Source organism: Dreissena polymorpha, chromosome 1 (genome assembly GCF_020536995.1).
Source record: "Dreissena polymorpha isolate Duluth1 chromosome 1, UMN_Dpol_1.0, whole genome shotgun sequence".
In the NCBI taxonomy this organism is placed as follows: domain Eukaryota; kingdom Metazoa; phylum Mollusca; class Bivalvia; order Myida; family Dreissenidae; genus Dreissena; species Dreissena polymorpha.
In genome coordinates this window covers 211,140,524-211,162,415 of record NC_068355.1, presented here as the reverse complement: position 1 = coordinate 211,162,415, position 21,892 = coordinate 211,140,524, and the positions used below count along the sequence as shown (strand labels likewise).

General features: G+C 32.7%; 1 protein-coding gene and 1 long non-coding RNA gene across 8 annotated transcripts in view; both read right to left on the bottom strand.

Moving 5' to 3' along the window:
• The window catches only part of LOC127864858 (uncharacterized), a 322,960-nt gene that overhangs the window by 122,381 nt on the left and 178,687 nt on the right, over positions 1 to 21,892 (bottom strand). Inside the window, exon 1 of one of the 7 annotated variants that reach the window (XR_008042313.1) lies at positions 17,740 to 17,835. The exons of the other annotated variants lie outside the window; for them this stretch is intronic. The gene's annotated coding sequence lies outside the window, so the exon portion shown is untranslated. Of the gene's footprint in view, positions 1 to 17,739; positions 17,836 to 21,892 lie in introns of those variants that run through there. 7 annotated transcript variants of the gene reach the window in all.
• Positions 1,380 to 9,838, bottom strand: LOC127864865 (uncharacterized). The gene is made up of 3 exons (XR_008042323.1): positions 9,539 to 9,838; positions 2,503 to 2,585; positions 1,380 to 1,645 (listed from the first exon to the last, which is right to left on the bottom strand). It is a non-coding gene; the product is annotated as an uncharacterized LOC127864865 (long non-coding RNA).

The window sequence follows — 21,892 nt, the reverse complement described above, 5'->3', positions numbered from 1 at the left end:
TTTAGGACTCACACACACTGATATAAATGTAATAACAATCAATAAGACATGTTCAACATCATAAAATATGGCAAATTAATAAATCTCACATCAAGTGTAACCTTTCTGTAAACGTTGCGTAAAATATCAATATATACTCCTCCAAAGATTACTTAAACAATTTCATATTTTATTAAAAAAGTATTCATCAATATACATTTCTTACATGGCATGGTGTTTATAGAAATGAAAGTCTAAAAATAGCCTCAGTTGCTATGTTCATGTGCATATATGTAGAAATATTAAATTTTCAGTTGAAATGCTTTGTTTAGGACCATAATGACACAAATGTTAAAACAACATAAGTAGTATAAAAGTAGGGCTTTCGTGGCCATCTTGGACGGTTTATACCGCCATCTTGGACAACCCAGCGTTCTGATTGGTTGAAATGGAGTGAGATCGGCCTTCTGATTGGTTGATAGGTTTGGCGGCCTTCTTGGCGGTTTACAACCGTCGGTTTTTGGCGGTTTGATATATGATGGGTAAGAATGTTGGCGGTTTGACGCCATCTTGACGGTTTCACTTCCGTCGGTTTTTAGCGGTTTCATATGAGTGAGAATGTTGGCGGTTTGGCGGCCATCTTGACGGTTTCCGTCGGTTTGAAATATAATACGTGAGCATTTTATCGGGCGGTTCGAATATTTGCCGCTATATTGACGATTTCACTTGTGTCGCTTTGAAATATGATAAGTAAGCATTTTAGCTGTTTCACTACTATCGGTTTAACATTTCATGAGCGAGCATGTTGGCGGTTTGAATGATTGCCGCTATATTGACGATTTAAGTCGGTTTAATGTAGGATGGATCCGCCATATTGATGCGTTATAATAAGATCGTTAAGGTACAAGTATGCACGGTTTAATAGTGTTGTTGGATTAAGTGGTTTATCTTTTCATCCATTTGTGTAATTTTTGTGGACGTTTGCGGGTACAATACGTGCGTGTATTTTCGTATAGAATAATGGCACAGGCACAGTTACTGTTTTCTGAAGATACACTATCTTATTTTAAGCAATATGGTTTTGAAAACATAACCTGGTCACCGGTGTGTAAAGAAATAAGTTGTACACTTGACAATAACTTTACCCTAGTTTTGAAAAAGAGACGATCTCGAGTAAAACTGGTTTTTAAAAAAGGAAAAAACAAGTTGATTTTACCAACGACAATGTTTGAAACGATGTGTAGTTTAAAAGAAAGTGTTGAACTACTGATTTCATTTTTAGAGGGACAGTCGCCATGAATGCATTTCAAGAACTCGAGTTCAAATTTGAACACCTCACATTTTATGAAGATAGACTTAAAACATTTGATCTATGGTCACCTCAAATTCAACCGAACAAGTTTCAGTTATCATCAGCTGGCTTTTATTACACAGGTAAAAACGATACAGTAGAATGTTTTTCGTGTGCAGTACGATTACACCAATGGGGGAAAGAAGATGATCCGTTGGAAGAACACAAACAGCATTCACCAAAATGTTTATTTTTAAAAATAATTGGAGAATTAAAAACCAACAAATCAATTGAATCTTCGTGGAATCCATGGAAACCATCGGTTCACTCAGACATGCTTCAAAATGGCGGCGTGCATTTTGGCGGTTGCGTGATCTGAAAAATTTGAAAACAAAATTCGTTAGATATAAAGCTATATAAAGAAATCCTCAAGTACTGTGTTTCATTCCCACTTCAACAAGTGACAGAAGCACATAGTGAATATGGCTTGTTCATCATCTCAAGATTTTAAGCTCAGTTGTAAAGATGGACATAGTGTTTTATCATTAAACAATGAAATGGGGAAAGAAGAGAATAACATGACTGAGGGGGTGGAATTTTCATCACCCCCTCAATTAGACATCTCAACTTCAGCGAGTGTCATGATGATGCGTTCCTACTTTGACTTTTTATACGCAAAAGCTTTATGTGAAGTCAAAACAATGACTGTTCGAAAGAACTGTTATGGTTGTCAAACCAATCACCCTTCACAGAAAGAACATGACTGCCTCATGATATGTGATGATGAGGAGTATCAACTTGAGTTTTATTTCGAGGATATGCTGAAAGAAGTCGATGAAAATGCCATAATACGTTCTTGGGAAGAAATGATGGCCATTTCGAGTATTACCCCAGAGATGGTTTTCCTTCACAAACGAGTTATAGAGAGCAAAGACTTTCTAGCCATAATGAAAACGGATCAATGGAAAGCCAAGATGAAAAAAATGGTGCTTACAATTACACAAATAGAAGACAGATTGTTTCGCTGTAACTGATTTAAAAACACAGTAATTCAACGTTATTATTCAGTCAAGGATTGATCTTCTAGTAGAAATGGAGTGTTCAGATAATATTGATGGGAATGTATCTTTTGTGTATGATGTAAACAATGTAAATATACAGAACGAACTTTTACAAAAAGCAAAAAACGTGAAGTGTAGAACTGTCATGATGAAAAGGATAACTTTACTTACACTTGTTGCTGTTGGTATTATCCCCGGGTATGTTCTTCTAGGCCATGATGTCGTTCAATGCACTCCACAGCAATGGAAGCCTTCTGAAATGAATACAACACCATTGGTTTTATTGTATCGAACGGAACAATTTTCGTTAGAAAATAATGTGTTTTTGTCATTTTGTAAAATAAGCAACCAAACATATATAGACATACGACATTTTGCAAACGGAAATGCTACAGATTTTGGTGTAACCCTTAATATTTCTCAATGTAATACTTTGAAAAGATTGTTACCTTAAATTGTTGACATGTTTTGTAAATGTTTGATATTTTGTAATGTTATTATGTTTATAATATTAACTTTGTATAGTATAAGGGAACATACTGTTTTATTTGATTGCTAATTTAAGGGGGAATACTCCTCCAGTCTTGTTGAATGTAGGGGGGGACAATTGAGAGAGTTGAAAAGCACATGTTTGTAAACAAAGAAATATCAGAAAACTCATCAGTGTTTTATCACATTTAACAAATAAAATTATGTACTGAACATGTTTTGTAATGAGATCACTATGTGTATAAAATAAATATTTTATATGCATTGAAGTATTCGTGTTGTTCATTTTTAAAGTTGTTTTCGAATAGTGCACACTGTCAATGTTTATAAATAAACAAGCAATATTGATTAACCATGGATAAATTACAAAAGGAGCGTATTCTTTCAGAATACTATTTTAATGCTAAGCAACCTGGCAGTTATGTAGGTGCTGTGAAATTACAACACATATTGAGAAAAAAATACCCAGGAGCGTTTACTTTGAATTTTATCAACAACTGGTTGAATAATAAAGATTCCTATCCGTTGCAAAAACAACCCGTTACTTTAAACCAATAACATCTGCTTGGGAAAGCCCTAAAGGCTTTATTTGGTTTACTTTACGAATGTCAGCAGTATGATTTGAAGCCGAAATAAGTTTGTTAAGTTGTTTTATTCTTTTGTTAAGTCTTTTTTTATGTTCTGCCTCTAAAATATTAGAGATGTTATAAATTGAAAAAATATCAAACGCACTTATTCAATGTTTGACGATCGGTGAGAATATGAATGAAAGAGACGTGATCAAACATATCATGAAGCAATAAAAATAAACAGATGATAGTGTCATTTCAATAAATATAATTGGTAATTAGCGAGTTAATCCTAAAAATGTGTGACAAAAAAGCCATGTTGTTGATGTTTAGTAAATTTCGAATCAAAATTAATCTACAGCTTAGGCTTATATCTAGTCATCGAGAAGCTATAAAGTAAATCAATTTATGTGATATTCTATTTCAATGGTTTTCATTTTTTAATTTCAATCGGGTTAACTTTATATTTAAATGTGTGTGTTTTGAGATAAATTCTGGGTTAAATGATCAGCATGTCTTTTTTCCATGTAAATTCCAGAACAGAACAGAACAGAACTTTATTTAACTCAAGTTACAATTGCAATACATGAGTATACAGAACAATATAGTCATAGACGCATAATTTTCACATTACATGGTTTGGTAAGATCTATTTGGGAAATAACTAACATACATTTTCCTAGGTAATTATTATTTAGGGCATTGGAGACGTGGTGTGTGTCTAGTTGATTATATGACCTGGTAATTGGTCTTTTACCTGGGCGTAATACATTTTAAATGATTAGTAACTTCAAATATTGGAACAGACTATAGGTTATTGACAAGTGCGTGGGAAAGTGATTGACGGGTGTAGTAGACTTGGTCACGTGATTTCATCGGGTCAGAGTAACAGGCGTGAAAGTTTTGTTTACATGTACGATTCACGCTGATTAACTTTGATCATTTACAAAGCAAGTGAAATAATCTAGTGATTTTCATCGGATATATCTTAACATCCAAATGCTTGGTAATTATCTCTCAAAAGCGATGTTCCTAGTTTTAATTGTTTACAGGTCCCATTACAATTTTAAAGTCGATTGATATGTTTGTATTAACTTATGAATAATGTTATGTATTTATTAAATATGAATAACGTTCAGCTAATCGGTAATAAGAAAAATGCATGTACATACTGGATTAAAACATAATTGGTGCAGTATATAAACACGCAAGAGGGAAATGATTTTTGTTTAATGGTTAAAACCTATTTTTATTCAGATATTTACGTTCACATTCATAGTTATTGTTATTGATTTAAAGCTGTGATATCCGATTAGATTTTAAGGTTGTAAGGGAGATAAAATTTCATAAAGTAGAGATGTAACCTTTAAAAGATGTAATGTAATTATTCGACAGTTTCAGTAAGCGATGTTCACAAACAATTCTTTGAAAATTATAAAAACAAAACCAAAATAAGAATAGCGGGTATGAGTTTATTGTTTAGATATACATTCCCACCATGATATGCATTACAATATAAGAATGCTTTCCTGTGTTCAGTCGTGCAATGTTAACACTACTCCTTGTATATACCTAGAATGCAATAAGCTATTCGGTGATTAAAATGTCAAAAGTTTTTTTCTCTTTATTAAGCCATTATGTTTGAGCATTATGTAATCATGCGCCAATTTTTTATATTTTTTTTAGTTTAATTGTGAAAAATATATTACTAGAAAATAACGAACTCTTAAACTTTATTTGTTAAAGCATAACACGTGTATATATTTTTTTATTTTTTTTTTGCACAGTCAATTATTTTCAAACAAGTACATTCTCTTGATAAAAAGCAAAATGAATGAGGGTGATCGAAAATATTTGCAATGTTAAAATCACAAAACAATTTAAGACACTTAAGGCATGTGTCTTTTGTTTGTTTTGAGGTCATAGAAAAAACTAGATAAAATCAGTTTTAAAATTGTATTGTCTGAGTCATATACTCATGATATAAATATTACGCGTGAACAGAAACACAATATGAAACTAGTTGCAAGTACATAGTATTAAAATTGTATTGTCTGAGTCATATACTCATGATATAAATATTACGCGTGAACAGAAACACAATATGAAACTAGTTGCAAGTACATAGTATTAAACTTATCACCAGAAGATGTCTGTGTTAATAAAGGTAGTGAGGAAAATGACAATGTATGCAAATATTCACCACTTAAAATATAACAAAAGAACTGTGAGCACATTATGTTTAGCAAAACATTTAGGAATTGATAAAAACACCATCACGATTAAACAGCAAATGGAACAAACACGTGTGAGATCATATTAAATTTGATAAACAATTATCACATAATTAATAACTAACAAGTAATGGCTGGTTTTGATAGTTTATATCAAATTTAGAGCTGCAACGATTCGATCCGATTCATCGAAAATCGATTCGAAATGCTTCGATTCGATAACGATACCAAACCTACCAAATTCGATTCGATTCTTTAACATATATACATATATATATACATTAGAGCTGCAACGATTCGATCCGATTCATCGAAAATCGATTCGAAATGCTTCGATTCGATAACGATACCAAACCTACCAAATTCGATTCGATTCTTTAACATATATACATATATATATACATAGATACGTAAAACGCGCTGTATTCTGACTATTGACACAGGAAGGTGTAGGTTTAATCTTTACCTGTAATTACGACGCGCGCGATTGGTTGCTTATTACTTTAGTCATCCAATCAATAAGCCCGTTACGGTCTACTTTCGGAAAAAGCGTCAAAATGGCTGAACAAGTTGTTGCCGACAAATTGAAATTATCAGATGCGCCTAAGAAGCTAAAATCAAAAGTGTGGCAGTATTTTGGGTTTCGGGATGGTAGCCCTACCAATAAAGCAACGTGTAAACTGTGCTTCACGGATGTGGCGTAGGCTAAGTCCGGCTCAACCACTAATCTAATTTAATGCAATATGTCAAACGCAAACATAACGTTGATTTAGCAAGACAAAGAGGTCGCACAAGTGCAACTACTCAAGTCGCCAGCCAGAAAAGTAGTTCTATTTCTGTTGGAGTTTTGTTAAGTTTATTACAGAATGTGATTTGTCCTACAGGTACCAGGTGATGCTGTCATGGCACTGTGGTAGACATGCTTATAGCGGTTTTGGGTAAAGGTGTAATAGTGATAGTACTACCATTCAACTGATTCCAGATACGTTCTTATGATTATTTATTTATTTTTTATATTATTGTGTAATCAACACAATCTTCTAGTCAGAAGTTTTTATATTAAAAGTGAGTCCTAATTTGCTATTCTTTTTTATGTGTTTTATTGAAATCACATTTGAACAGAAATGTTAGTTTTGATGCATAAGAGTGAATATATGATACAACTAGGTTTGGAGACGAATCGAATCGAAAAAATCGGTATCGGAGTGTCTGACATCGAAATCGAATCGAATCGAGCTGTTGGTGAATCGTTGCAGCTCTAATCAAATTAAATTGAAACTATTTTAGATCATTGAAGAAAATAATTACACAAAATAATTACAAGACAAAATTGTATTTGAAATTACTTGAATGAAAAATGTTAAAGCAAAAAGTTTTAATTAAAATTATCAACATTGTTTAATATAACTCATAAATGCAAAATGGTTTTATGAAAATAATTTTACTAATGAAAATAATTAAAGAATTTGAATAAAAAACGTAGGTTTATGTATTTAGAAGAAAGATTTTGAAAATAAGTTTAAGAAATTAATTTACGAGTGAATTTTTTCTAGAAAAGCAGTGTTTTATGAGAAAGTTTTTGAAAATAAGTTAAAGAACAATTTTTTAAGAATTAAGTTGTATGAAAATGTTATTAAAAAATCTTCGTATTAGCAAAACATTTAGGAATTGATATACACACCACCTCGATAACATAACAAATGGAACAAACACGTGTGAGATAAATATTTGATCAACAATAATCATATGAAGATGAAACTATTTTAGAACATTGAAAAATGTTAAAAGTTAACAGTTTTAATTAAAATCTTCAAAATTTTAAATCATTAAAGCAAAATGGTCTTATAATTTTATGAATTTGGAAAGTTATACACATACGAACATAATTTTTTGAATCTGAGAAGTTATACACATGTTGTTGTTTTTTTTAAATATAAGAAACTGTTTTTGAAAATAAGCTTAAGAAATAATTTAGTATGAAAAGTTATTCGGACTTTTTTTGAAAATTAGATTAAGAAAAATAAAATGAAATGAGAAGACTATGCAATCTTTTTTTGAAAATTTGATTTTGGAAAGTAAAAAAGTTGAAAGCAAAATATTTTTTTAATGTGAATAATTTTGAAGAATGTTTTTCAAACTAAGTTTAAGAAATTTATTTACGAGTGTTTTTATTTTTAGAAACTTTAGAACTTTTTTTAGAATGAAGTTTTATAAAAAAACAAAAAACAAAAAAAAAACTACGAAATAGTTTAAGAAAAATATTTGTGAAGCAGTTGTCTAAAAAAAATATATTTTTGAAGCAGTTGTTTAAAATTATTTAGAACATATTGACTCTAACAAAAGTTGAAAAGAAAATAGATCAACAATAATCACATGAAGATAAAACTATTTTAGAACATTGAAGAAAATAATTACACGACAAAATTGTATTTGAAATTACTTGAATGAAAAATGTTAAAGCAAATAGTTTTAATTAAAATCTTCACACAAAAAAATTAGCATTACTAATTTATGCAAAATGGTTTTATGAAAATATTTTTTAAATATGAAAATAATTTTAAAAAGTTGAAAGCTAAATAGAAAAAAAAAGTTAAATGGAAAATATTTTTAAGGTGAATGGTTTAGGAAACTTAGTTTAAGAAATTTATTAGTGATTTTATTTATTTATTTATTTATTTATTTTTTTAAGAAAAGCAATGTTTTAGGAAGAAGTTTTATCAAAAAAAAAAAAAAAAAAAAAAATAAAAAAATAAAAAAGCCTAAGAAATAGTTTTAAGAAAAATATTTTTGAATCAGTAGATTAAAAAAACGAAATTTGTAGAAAATTATTTAGAAAATATTTCCTTCAACAAAAGTTCAAAAATAGACCTATAATAATCACAAAGATAAAACTATTTTAGGACATTGAAGAAAATAATTACAAGACAAAAGTGTATTTGAAATAACCTGAATGAAAAATGTTAAAGCAAAAAGTTTTATTAAAAAATTAAGTATAACTAATTAATACAAAATGATTTTATTCTCTACATACTTATATGTCCCTTTGTTAGTGAACACAGAAAGAAGTTTATAAAAGGATACTACTACTGAAGAACAAATACACTAAAATTCAAAGAATTGTTGACTACAAGAACCTTAAAGGATTTAAAATCTTATACAAATTCATAAAAATATTATTTCAAACATAAACCCGTTGAATAGTTTAGCTTGGTGCATATGTTTATCATCTTTTATTTATTTATTTATTATTTTATTTTTTTACAATTAAATTTTATAGGACTAATCCACATCCATAAAAATATTACTTTAAACAGTAACACGATGATAAGCTTAATTATGTAGAGAACAAAATATTTTCTTATACAGTCAGTATATTTGGCATTTTGTTTCAATAAATCAATCAAGATTTTATAAGATGAATGCATATCTTACATATTAATTGGTATTACTACATCGTAGTAAATGTTGAATACCTTACTTCATTCACTACGCATGTTTAAAATATTGTTTATGCATATTTTTTTTTCCAATCCGGCAACCATTATTAATACCACAAATTCCTTATTTACTCATAGAGCTTAATTGTTGTTAACAAATTGTAATTTATATTTTAAACTTTTTACTAGCCAAATTGTATGCAATGCGCATGTTTGTACCTCAAGTTTAATGTTAACCTTACTTAAATACTCAATGATATATGTTTCTAATCAATGACACTTGAAACTCATCTATACCTTTCACCTTTATAGTTAATAAGACTTCATCAAGTTCATGTGCCATGTGTACACTTACAAAAATACATGCACAGTATTGCATGTCATGCAATTTCACTACTGTAGGTCAAATTGACACATTTTTGTACATTATTATATTATACAGCTACTTGCTGAAACAATAACATAAAGTTTTACTTACGAATCACATGGTCACTGACACAAGTCAAACATGGACATGGTTATCTGGCCTGATAGTGACAATGTTGTGAATAAACATCGGTCATTGTAACGTGAACGTGTCATTTCACATTTGATCATCATTTCAATACTCCAATTAATCCCAAATACAATTACCTTAAACAGACAAGTACAGTGCACAAATTTTAAATCTCCACATTACTTAAGTTAATATGCAAACTACTAATGAATCACTCTCCGCGATTATTCCACAGATAAAAGAGTGAAAACACAAATAAAACGCACATTTCTGACCTAATAACAGGGTGTACACATAGATCAGCGAAGCGCCATAGCTAAAAATAAATTAACCAATCAAATTCAATGGGCTTTAAATAGAGCCAAACGAAAAAAAACAACATTACTATAGTCTGTTTCAGTTACCCAGGTAAACAAACAGGTTATTGAGACCAAAGGAAATAATGTTTATTTCTTAGGTCAACATCAGCATTCCCCCACTCAATTCAAATGTATGTTCCATATCTTATCTTCATTTCTCTTTCTCTCTTATAATTTCTTAATAATAGTTAACACCATGTCACAATTGTTAATTACTTTTTGTAAAAAATGCATTGCCACTGTATACTCATGTGTCACTGTATTTGTGATTTGAGTTTAATAAACGTCATGATGTTGTTGTTGTTGTAATAAATTTGAATGCCCTGCAACTTTCTTTATTGCCGGATCAAGTGGTAGCGGAAAGTCATCATTTCTTTTGAATGTGTTTAAAAATGCGCAATTCATGTTAACGGGGAATTAAAAAAATCATTTATTGCTATTCGACAGATCAACCCTTATTTGATAATATGAAAAAGCAAATAGAAACAATTGAATTTCATGAGGGTTTACCAAGCAAAGAAGACATGGATGTGTGGTCAATGGAATCTGACTTCAAAATTTTAGTCATTGGTGATTTAGCTCAAAAAGCATCTGAAAGTGTGGATATATTCAACTTATTCAACATCTATAGTCACCATAGAAATTTTTCTGTATTTTTCGTGGTTCAGAATCTTTTTACAGGTGGAAAATATTTTCACACTATAAGTTTAAATAGCCACTATTTTGTCATGTCCTAAAATTAGATAAACACGATGTTCATGTTAAATATATAACTTACCCCATGCCACATGGTATTATATGCCTGTATGTGGGGTACTAATTTACTTAATTTTTCTATTTCATCCATACTCAACGAAACAAGAAATATCTTTTAAAAAGATATACGGCGTTGATTGTGGTCGATGTTTATGAACGATCAAAAGTTATCTTTATGAGATAAAAAGTAGCGGATGCCTTTTTCTGCGCAGTTCTTAGCTACATCATAAGCAAATCAATTACGGGGTGTTGCGCCAGATTTCGTGGCTTATTTTGCTTTATGTGATATTATTACTCAGATATCTATATTTACAGAATAGAAAAACACAAGAAACATGAAAATAAACGATTGCATATAGGTCAGCCGGCAATACTCGAATCTTATTTAATTGCATAATTATAGTATAGTGAATTATTGTGCTCATGCTTAATAAACTGGTCTAAATTGATAAATATTTCTAATTATTTTAAAAAAAATTATTGTCCGCAATATGGAATACGTAACCTCCCTAAAGGGAGATACCCAGATAAAAATAAATAAATACATAAATAAAAAAAATCACTGAAGGTCGTTGACGCCTTCACCACTTCACCGCATGTATTACGTTTTTATGAAAACATTGTGTGGGAGTGAAATGAGAATTACCGTTTTTACTAAATTTACAGAGCATATTTTACAAATAAGTATGCGCTTAAAAGCTTTAGGTACGATAAGAACCGCAACACACTCTGCTAGGAACAATTAACTCTGCCTGTCTGCAGCAGACGACAAATGATTCTGCTCTAGCAGTGAGTGTATATACCAGTTTGTAAGACGACATTAGCCAGTCTAGTGTTTATCATTGAAATCTGTACATATTGGCTGCTTTCTGAGAAAACGGGGTTTAAAGCACGTCAAATAAGATAAGCATGTGCACACTGATTAGCCTGTGCAATGCGCACAAGCTAATCAAGGACGATAACAGCAAACAACTTCAATGCCTTACACGGTTACTCCTTTCTCCATAGATTCAACAAGATCAGAGCTAATCTATTTAACTGTTCAGGGGTTATTATCAAGGTGTTGTGAAACGCTGATCACTGTTAGAAGTGATAACATGAGGGGATTTATTGGCCATATCTAATTACAAGATACTGGTGTAGAATGCTGAGAATTCAGATGGTTAAACATTGCTCACACACTAAATGAATAATTTGATTGTAGAAAAATACAGGGGCATGCATTTTAATAGGTATCAAAGAGTAAATATTAACTAACTAAAGCACATTTTAATAAAGAGCATCGTGCTTGTATTTGAATACTTGTACTTGTACATAGTTTATTATTGAATTGAACAACATATTAATTTAAGTTAATTAAACTATGTTATGGAAAGTATATATATATATATATATATATATATATATATATATATATATATATATATATATATATATATATATATATATATATATATATATACATGTATGCGAACAGTATGTAATGATCTCAGAGCATAATTATAATTATGTTATATAAAATTATAATGCAGATATTTTCCATTACACATACTTATCAAATTATTAAGAAGTAAACAATTGAATATTCCTTATTTTTTCAATTTACATCTATTAATGCTCATACAAACAAGTTGAAATAGCATAAATAGTATGCCACAAAAACTTTATAGAATTCTTGTCAATTTATAATAGAAATTTATAATTTTTATAGAATGATAAGCTGCTATATGCATGTATATTTAGTACTGTCATGATTGTAACCCAAACTTTTCTAGCAAGGAAATTTCATGGAAAAAAACTTAATTTTTACTCGAAATACTTCACCTTTGTAATTCACATAACAAATGTTCATATAATATACATACCGGGTAACTATGTTACTAATCAGTTAATTAAAAAACATATTTTTTAACAATCAACTTTACAGGAATTATCAGCATGAGTATCCAGCATGATATTTGCTAGTGGATTGTTGAACTGGGCTTGAATTATATAATTAAATGAATTAATGAGATGTAGTCTCCTGTGGTTGATACATATTAAATACCAAAATGTCTCAACTTAAAGATCAACATGAATTTTCCAGATATAACACCTGGGTTCATTTATTATCGCCAAGCAGGCTGTTGACAGGGGAGTGTGCTTTATGACCACAGAACAGTTAACACTAATTAGTTCTGCTGATAAGCTATGGCTAAAATCTAGCCGTCCTGAGAGTAACTTGGTAGGGGTGTTAAGCGCTTTGATTATTTGTGAGCGAAGCCTGTGTGCCTGTGTGGATAACTTTAGTTAACTTTAGCAGACAACAAATGCTTAAAGCGTTTGGTTTAACCACCTAATCTGCCTGTTCTCACTGGTACACTGCATAGTGTATTTAACAGCTTGTAAGACAACGTTGGTCAGTCTAGTGTTTATCATTGAAATCTGTACATATTGGCTGCTTTCAAGGAAAACGGGGCTTAATGCATGTCAAATTAGATTAGTCTGTACACACTGATTAGAAAAACAACAACAACACACATCTCGACCTGCGTTTTAAGACACCCTCTTTATAAATTTAAATGGGTTGTGGTCTTTTCAACCTGTGATATGAAAAGCTATAACATAACTTTGAAAACTGAGTTGCGTCTAAGATTATACAACAGCGAGCACATTCAGATGGGGTGTATAATACATAGTTAAAACCCCTTCCCAACGCCATTGTTTTAAACCAGACGCGATATTTTCAACCACTCAACACATGATTTCTACAAGCAGGGATTTAAAGTTTAGGTTATTTAGATATAGTTGATAGATTTGGACGTATTAATAGGAGCGCTTGAAATTGATTGACACTTTACATGTTTTGTTATTTTACAAAGTACACCATTGGTTCTATCAATACACTTTATAATCATGTTTTACACACCTAATTCAAAACAGTTTTACAAATAGGTGTATTCACTACCTACACCCCAATACACTTGAAATAATAGTAAGACCATTTGCAAATAAAGTATACTTTTGAGTACAATGAACTAAAATAATTGGGGAACCAGCGATTGTTACCCTTAATGCTATTATTTGCGTTGAGTTAAATAAATTAACAATCGTCTGATAACGTAAATCTTGTTTGCGCGCAATTTAAATCTTTATTGCGCGCGAAGCATTAAACATGTTAAAATGTCTTTACTCACAACAATTATTTTAATCGCATTAAGCTGCAATTATAACGATAATGAAAGTGTAGGTGAATGCCATGGGTATGGTGGTAGGCTGTATTATCTGCGGAACCGAAACGTAGTCCGTGTCCAGGTTAATGGATATCTCTCGGGTTTGAACCTGAGAGAGGCACCCAATATCAAGATAATTAAAACGGATCAGTCATTCAGCTGCCGACAGATTCATGACAACATGAACAGTATACAACTCTACACCCCCAAGGACACATTATTATGTGCGGTAAGTTATAGATCTAGCAGCTGTTTGTGTGTTATTTTATCAAAAATCTTAGATCTACTGTATATAATTCCATAATAAATTATAACTAATCTCCCTTAATTCTGTCTTCATTTTAAACACAAAATTCCATTTAAAAAAATAAATAATGATTGTTATCTAAAGAATCTTAAATGATTGCTGTTGAAATGGTTATTATTGACAGGTACTTATACATATATATTACTTATAAGTTCAATTAAAGCTCTCCTCGAGTCCATTATAAGTTAGGTAAGAAAGTGTGTATAATATTACGTTTATATTTGTTACAGCCCTTTACGACAACGAAAGCACCAACGACAACGGAAGCACCAACGACAACGCAGGCACAATCAGCAACTGAGGCACTTAGTAAGGCCTCAAGCACCACAACTCTGCCTCCTACAAGCTTTGTATCATCTGGTAAAGTCATTCATTTAATTATAAACAATTATTGTAAATTATATGCATGCACTTTATATTATCCAAATAATTGGTCATTATAAACAATTATTGTAAATTATATGCATGCACTTTATATTATCCAAATAATTGGTCATTATTAGCATATCCAAACTTTTTAAATAATAAACATATTAATGTTGTTCAATAAAACTGCTAATAAATCAGTAATTTTTAAATAGTATGTTTAAAGCTATAAGTGTTAATGCTATAAAACCATGGGTTGCTCTGATTTAAACATGTCATGTTTTATTATTCTTTATAGATAGCATCACGAAAGTGGATACTCTGATTTAAACATGTCATGTTTTAATATTATTTCTTTTAGATATCATCACGGAAGTGGTTTTTATAGCTATTGGTATAGCTTTAGTGGTAGGGTTGTTAATAGTTGTTGGAGTTGTGATAGTTCGCCCCTCAAGAAGAATAAGAAGCAGAAATGTTGAGAACATAGAGATGTTCCCACTACCATCCTACCCACCGCCGAGGCCACCACCACCGTCGAGATCACCACCGCCACCACCGCCGCCGCCGCCACCACCAGCGCCAACACCACCACCACCGCCGCCGCCGCCACCACCAGCGCCAACACCACCAGCGCCAACACCACCGCCGCCACCACCAGCGCCAACACCGCCACCACCACCAGCGCCAACACCACCAGCGCCAACACCACCGCCACCACCGCCGCCGCCACCACCACCACCAGCGCCAACACCGCCACCACCACCGCCACCACCACCACCGCCACCACCACCACCACCACCACCACCACCACCACCACCATCATCACTAAGACGATCACTAAGACCTACAAAGATTGTTACAAAATTGAACTTGTAATAATCTTTGCAGGTCATCTGGACTGTCTTAGTGATGATGATGGTGGCAGTAAAGAAATGTTTTATTTTGTTTTTGTTGTTGTTGTTTTTTGTTGTTGTTGTTTTTTTTTTTGTTTTTTTTTTTTTCCAGTTGTGATTTATAAATGTTTTTTCCAGTTGTGATTTACAAATGTTTATTATTTTATTGTTTCAGTAGTAATTTAGAAATAGTTATTTTGTTTGTGATGTTTTAATATTTGTAATGTTTTATTATTATGTTTTGTATTGTTTTACTATACTTCTTACATTCATGTTTTTTCAAAGTTTTACAAATGATAAATATTTATATATGTATCTTAATTGTTTTACATGTTTTGTTGTTTTAATAAATAAAGTTTTGGAGGGAAAACGCTTTTTTCATTAGTTGTACCAGTAAATGGACTATGTGTGTGGTGAATTCCTTTACTGTTGGAGTTATGTTGAAGTCAAGCGTGGGATTCGTGTATTAACTAATTACTACTGACATTAAGCCAAGTAATGACTTTGGCAATTTAAGTATTTCCTGTGAAGTTATCTTTTTATTTCAACTGGTCTTGTGGTGATGTTATCAGAAAATAAATCCTTCTTACTACTTCTAATTAAATTAACTACCCTGAAATTAAAAACAAAAATAATAACTTAATGTATGACAAATCTAATCGGTCTTCCAGGCTTTTATCATAAAAAAACCCGCAACTATCTAAATTAAAGGTTATATTGACCTTTGTTTATAATTGAATAATTCTGTCGGAGCTTAGACACCCCTGTCAAATGCTATTTTGATAATCTCCACGCAATGAATTGTTGATTAGATAATATACTGTAATGAACTCCGCTTCACTTCTCTTTTGTACTTGAAATTACAAAAATGCGCTCAGTGAAAAGGGGGTTAGTGTAATGATACTTCAAACGCTGACTAACAGATTTAAAAGTCTCTTGGTTAAATTAACTACAAATTACACCCCATGATTGTGACGCTTAAGTATGTAAACCACTAGTCGGGTACATTTTGATTGCTGTATTTATTTTAGAGTAAAATGCTTTCATGTTTTTAACTCCTATTCACAATCACCATTATACCATTACTAATGCAATCAACAAAACAACTCGTGAAGTTTATTGAGTAAAAGACGCGCGCTTATTTATACTAGCGGACTAGCTCGAAAAGAATAACCACTCGAAAATGCTTCGTTAAATTGATGTATAAGCACTGAACGTGTTTGCTGTTGTAAAATGTCTCTGATAAGCTTCTACGCATTGCACAGGCTAATCAATATACACAGGCTAATCTCATTTGATATGCATTAAGCCCCGTTTTCACTGAAAGCAGTCAATATGTACAGATTTCAATGATAAACACCAGACTGGCCAATCTCATTTTACTGGCTGTTAAACACTAAGTCATATTTATAAACCCTTTGCAAAGTGTACCAATACACAGCGATTCATCACGTTATGTTGAGGTATCAACGACAACTCTGCTAGGAGAATGGAATTTATCGTCTGCTACAACAGGCTTACCATACATAAGCCTTCTTGCCACATACTGATTCACAAAATATGGTCTGTAAAATTAGACTTATCATATTTCAAACCAACAAAAGTAAAATCGTCATTATAGCGGCAATCATTCAAACCGCCAAAATGCTCGCTCATGAAATGTTAAACCGATAGTAGTAAAACAGCTAAAATGCTCACTTATCATATTTAAAACCGACACAAGTGAACTCGTCAATATAGCGGCAATTATTCGAACCGCCCGCTAAAATGCTCACGTATTATATTTCAAACCGACGGAAACCGTCAAGATGGCCGCCAAACCGCCAACATTCTCACTCATACGAAACCGCTAAAAACCGACGGAAGTGAAACCGTCAAGATGGCGTCAAACCGCCAACATTCTTACCCATCATATATCAAACCGCCAAAAACCGACGGTTGTAAACCGCCAAGAAGGCCGCCAAACCTATCAACCAATCAGAAGGCCGATCTCACTCCATTACAACCAATCAGAACGCTGGGTTGTCCAAGATGGCGGTATAAACCGTCCAAGATGGCGACGAAAGCCCTACTTTTATACTACTAACATAACATAATATGCATTAGATCTAATGTTGTAACAAAAACCCTCACATTGTGTAATTAGATAACAATATGTTCACATAAATTATTTGTATCTTTAACTACACATTTAATGTTGTATTGTAACATCACACACTACTATGTTTGTATGCTAAACAACACATTGTCATTGAAATACTAATCACTAATTACAACAGCTAATACATACATGTACACACTATTCCACTCTGAACACCAGGATGTTGTCCCCATATTGTCCCACAATGATTGATGATGTGGTGCTGCTGTAGCAGACTGAGTATGGGTGACTCAGTCCATCCTCCTCAGTAGCCAGCGTAGCCAGCTTACTCTTACCCTCCCAGCCCACCTGTTGTACAGTGTGGGGCCATCCACAGACCAGCACCTGGCCTGCAGGGGTCACATGTAGACCCCATGGGCTACCTAGTGCTGGGTCTGAGTATGTAGCCAGGAGTGTGCCATCCCTGGCCAGGGTGAGAAGCTTGTCCCAGCTGATGATGTACAGCCTGTCTCCTGTGGGACTCACAGCACACTTCCATACTTCTAAACAGAGTAACATCAAGATATTGAATTACTGTTAATGTTAAATAATCTTATTAAACATACTACAGTGATATTGTATTACGCATATGTTGCTATAAAGAGGCCTTTACACATCTAAAATATATGCATACATTTCAATGATTCAATAGTTAAGCGTGACAATAAACTTCAGTAGCAGAGCTATTGTGATAACCTTTGAAATGTTGAAATGCGACTAGTGAGTTAGATATGAATTGAAGCAAAACAATTACACAGATGGAAACAATTACACAAACTGAAACAATTGCACAGTTCTATCAACAGGTAAACATATTGTACATGTACAATCATTTAACAACCACAAAATTAAGACAGGGTCAGAAAGTGTCTCTTTCCCAGGAACTCAGTTTCTATTTATAGACATGTCATGTAGTGACAGTCAAAGTACTTCATTACTCATGTTTATAAATCAATATTTCTGAATCTTGTTTTGGCTACAATGTACTGTAGCATTCAAAGGGCACATATGAATTATAGAACAATTTTTTTATAATACATCAGCAGGTTTTCTGCTATTACATCTGAATTTTATTTTATTATCATCTCACAAAGTATGTAACTATAATTTATATTATTATTTTTTCAAAATAACAAGATAAAGGCCTAATGGGTCAATATTTGTTGATTAAAAAAATAAATCCCAACTCGGTTCATTTAGTCAATAAAAATTCCCAAATTTGTCATTGTATGGATTTAAAATAACACAATTACAGTACACTCCACGCGTTTTCCCCAATTTCCCTCCATACTCCGCGGGTTTCGACCTGGAGGGAGATTAAGAAAATCCCGCTTTACGCGGCGTTTGCATGATTTTGGACGCGGCGGTTAACGATCGGCAAAACTGATAAGCCGACGCGGCGGCCCTCGGCGTTGGCAACGCGGGGGAAACTCCGCGTTTTACGAGATAACGATCAATTTAATTTTGTTTGACTTCCTGATTTTCAAATAAAATTACATTTATTACAAGTACATACATGTACATGTAGTATAATATTTACAATTAAAAAAAAACAATCAAGATAGATCGATCCCGACATGGTTGTAGAAGTAGTTGTTGTTGTATAGAAAACTCGTTGATTTACGACACACAAAACGTCGTATTTTAATTAATACTTACCAATTAATATAAACACAGTTTGCAACATTGTTTTTATTTTGATAATTTAATCCAAAGTTTTCATGTTAGCGGGTGATTTTCTATACTGAACATGTATATAAATGACCAAGGACCCTAAAAATCTAGCAAATCTGTGTGAATTGACAGTTTGACGTAATCAAAGAAAAGCCGCTTCCTGTCTAAAGGCATAACTTACTAAAGTAAACACATTCAACAAATGCATAAGGAATGGTTTTAATTGTCGGAACAAAGTTAATTCTCTGCTCGCTAATGCATTGATTTTCTCTTTGTTTGTAGGTTATTCCAATGATTGCTAAAAGGTGGTAACTATTGAGTTGATAATAGCATTTAATATTCACAGGTGTATTCTTGTTGCGTCGACATTCTAAACAATGTTTACCAGTAATTATGGACCAAATCGGCAGAGTGACATTCACACATGTTAATCCCTTTTGTCAAAACACCGCAGACAGCAGTCTACACAATAGGTCAGTAGACAAGCTTTGCGTGTTTTCATAACGTCAAACACTTAAAATCCAGTTCCGCCCAGATGTCTTCTTTAATCAGTTTACAATACAATTAGTGTTAAAATAATTACTCTACTAAAATACCGTAACAATAAATTCGGCGTGTTCGATTTGAAATTATTTTAGAGGAAATATCAACTTATTCGCGATATAATTTCGTTAATAAATACCAAAGGAACTTTTAACCGAAATCAACAAAATTCAATGTTCTCTGCGCTACAAAGTTTGTATAAAAAAAATCAATACACGCACTCTTTGCAGGAGTATACATTGTTCCTAGACCTTGTACATTGCAGCATATTTTCGCGCGCTTTTGTCGGGAATGACTGTATATTGGAAGCATTTGTAAACGTCGTGTTAACAATTAAAAATCGTAGTGTGTTTCGGATTACTAATTATTATTCTCATTTTGAAATTTTACGGAACATTTATTCTTGTGTCATATGTGTTATTATTTAAATATTAATTTGTCAAATGTATTATATTAGACTTAATTCATATTGTAGACGTACCTGTGAATTAAAAAAACATAATTTTTATACGTATTAATTTTCTATACAATTATCTTTTTTATACATGTACTACAGTATTTAAACAATTTATTATAACAATGTTTTTATTTTTTGGCATGCCCAGTAGCACACTGCTAACGCGGCGTTGCGCGGCGATCACTGATAAGAACGGAAAGTGTCTGCATTTACCGACTAGCCTAAAGTAATACACGCCGCGGGAATTAGCGAACGCGGCGTAACGCCGAGCATTTTATCGAGTTCACCTCGCTCATCCAACGCCGCGTGAACACTCGCTAGCAGAAAAAACCTCGCGGAGGGAGCGCGTTTTTTGGGGAAAACGCGTGGAGTGTACTGTAGACTAGACTCCTTTGTCCACAATGGCTAGAAAAATCCCTGTACATAATACACATGTTATCAGGATGGATTCACCGTGATTCTTACCTGTCAAATCAACTGATCTATCTTGGTAGAGTCTGCAGAGCTGTTTGCCATTCAGCATGTATTTGTACAATTCTTTACCAGAGGTGACAAAAAGATCTCCTTGGTGATGGGCGATATCTATACATTGATGTTGTAACTGAAACTTCCTGCCAAGAACAAGCTTTCCTTGGTTGACAGTGATAAACTGGACCTCACCTATGTTGCTATAATTCACAGCCACTGCAACCTCACTGGGTGTGACCAAACATATGGCCTGTGGATAAGCATTCACATCCCAGTGACTCACCACCTGGTACTGCTGGTTCAGCAGCTTGACTTTCTGATTTTTCCAGTCTACAATCAGTACCTGCCCATCGGGAAGAACACATATGCCTTTAATATAACATACATCTTCATCACTTGGTATTCTAACATTGTGCTCAGTAATACTCTGGACATTAAACTTCTTGCCTGACTTTCCTAGCAGAGTTAATGCCTGCTGTATTATATGCTTACATTTTATGCTGGCTATAAGACAGAGCTCCTTATTATCTCCAATTTTCTGAACGATTTCAAGTAATTGTAACAAGTCATTGTGAAGACTGATGCATTTATGAATAGAACTTGTAACTGACCCTTTTATGCTTATAACTTCATCTTTCATCTCGTTAAGTTCCTTCGTAGTAATATTATCGAATTCATTCACGATAGAGAGAACACTCCTACACATCTCTTCTTTTAAATATTGCTCATTTCCACCTGATGTACCCACAGAATTATTATCACATTCATCTATATAAGTATTTAAATTGCCACGCATTTGCTCTATCATAACTGCACTATGTTCCTTGTATGTTCTCTGCAATGATTGAATGCTGGCCTCCTGACTGATCTGCAGGGTTTTAATTTCCCCCATAACAGTTTCCAGCTCCACTGACAGCCCCTCCAGGCCAGTTGGCTGCGAATTGGTCAGCTCCGAAATCTGGGTCACTTTACTGCACTGGCTGAAATAAACAATTAATACATGTACATACTAAGGAATAGTCAGTGATATTATGTAATGCTTCAAACAAGTATAAAGTGTCAAATAAAAACATACATGGACAATAAATAAACGCTTCTTGGGCTTAATATGGGGGTATATAGATTTGCACTTTTCCATCCATCTGCATGACTTTTTTGTCG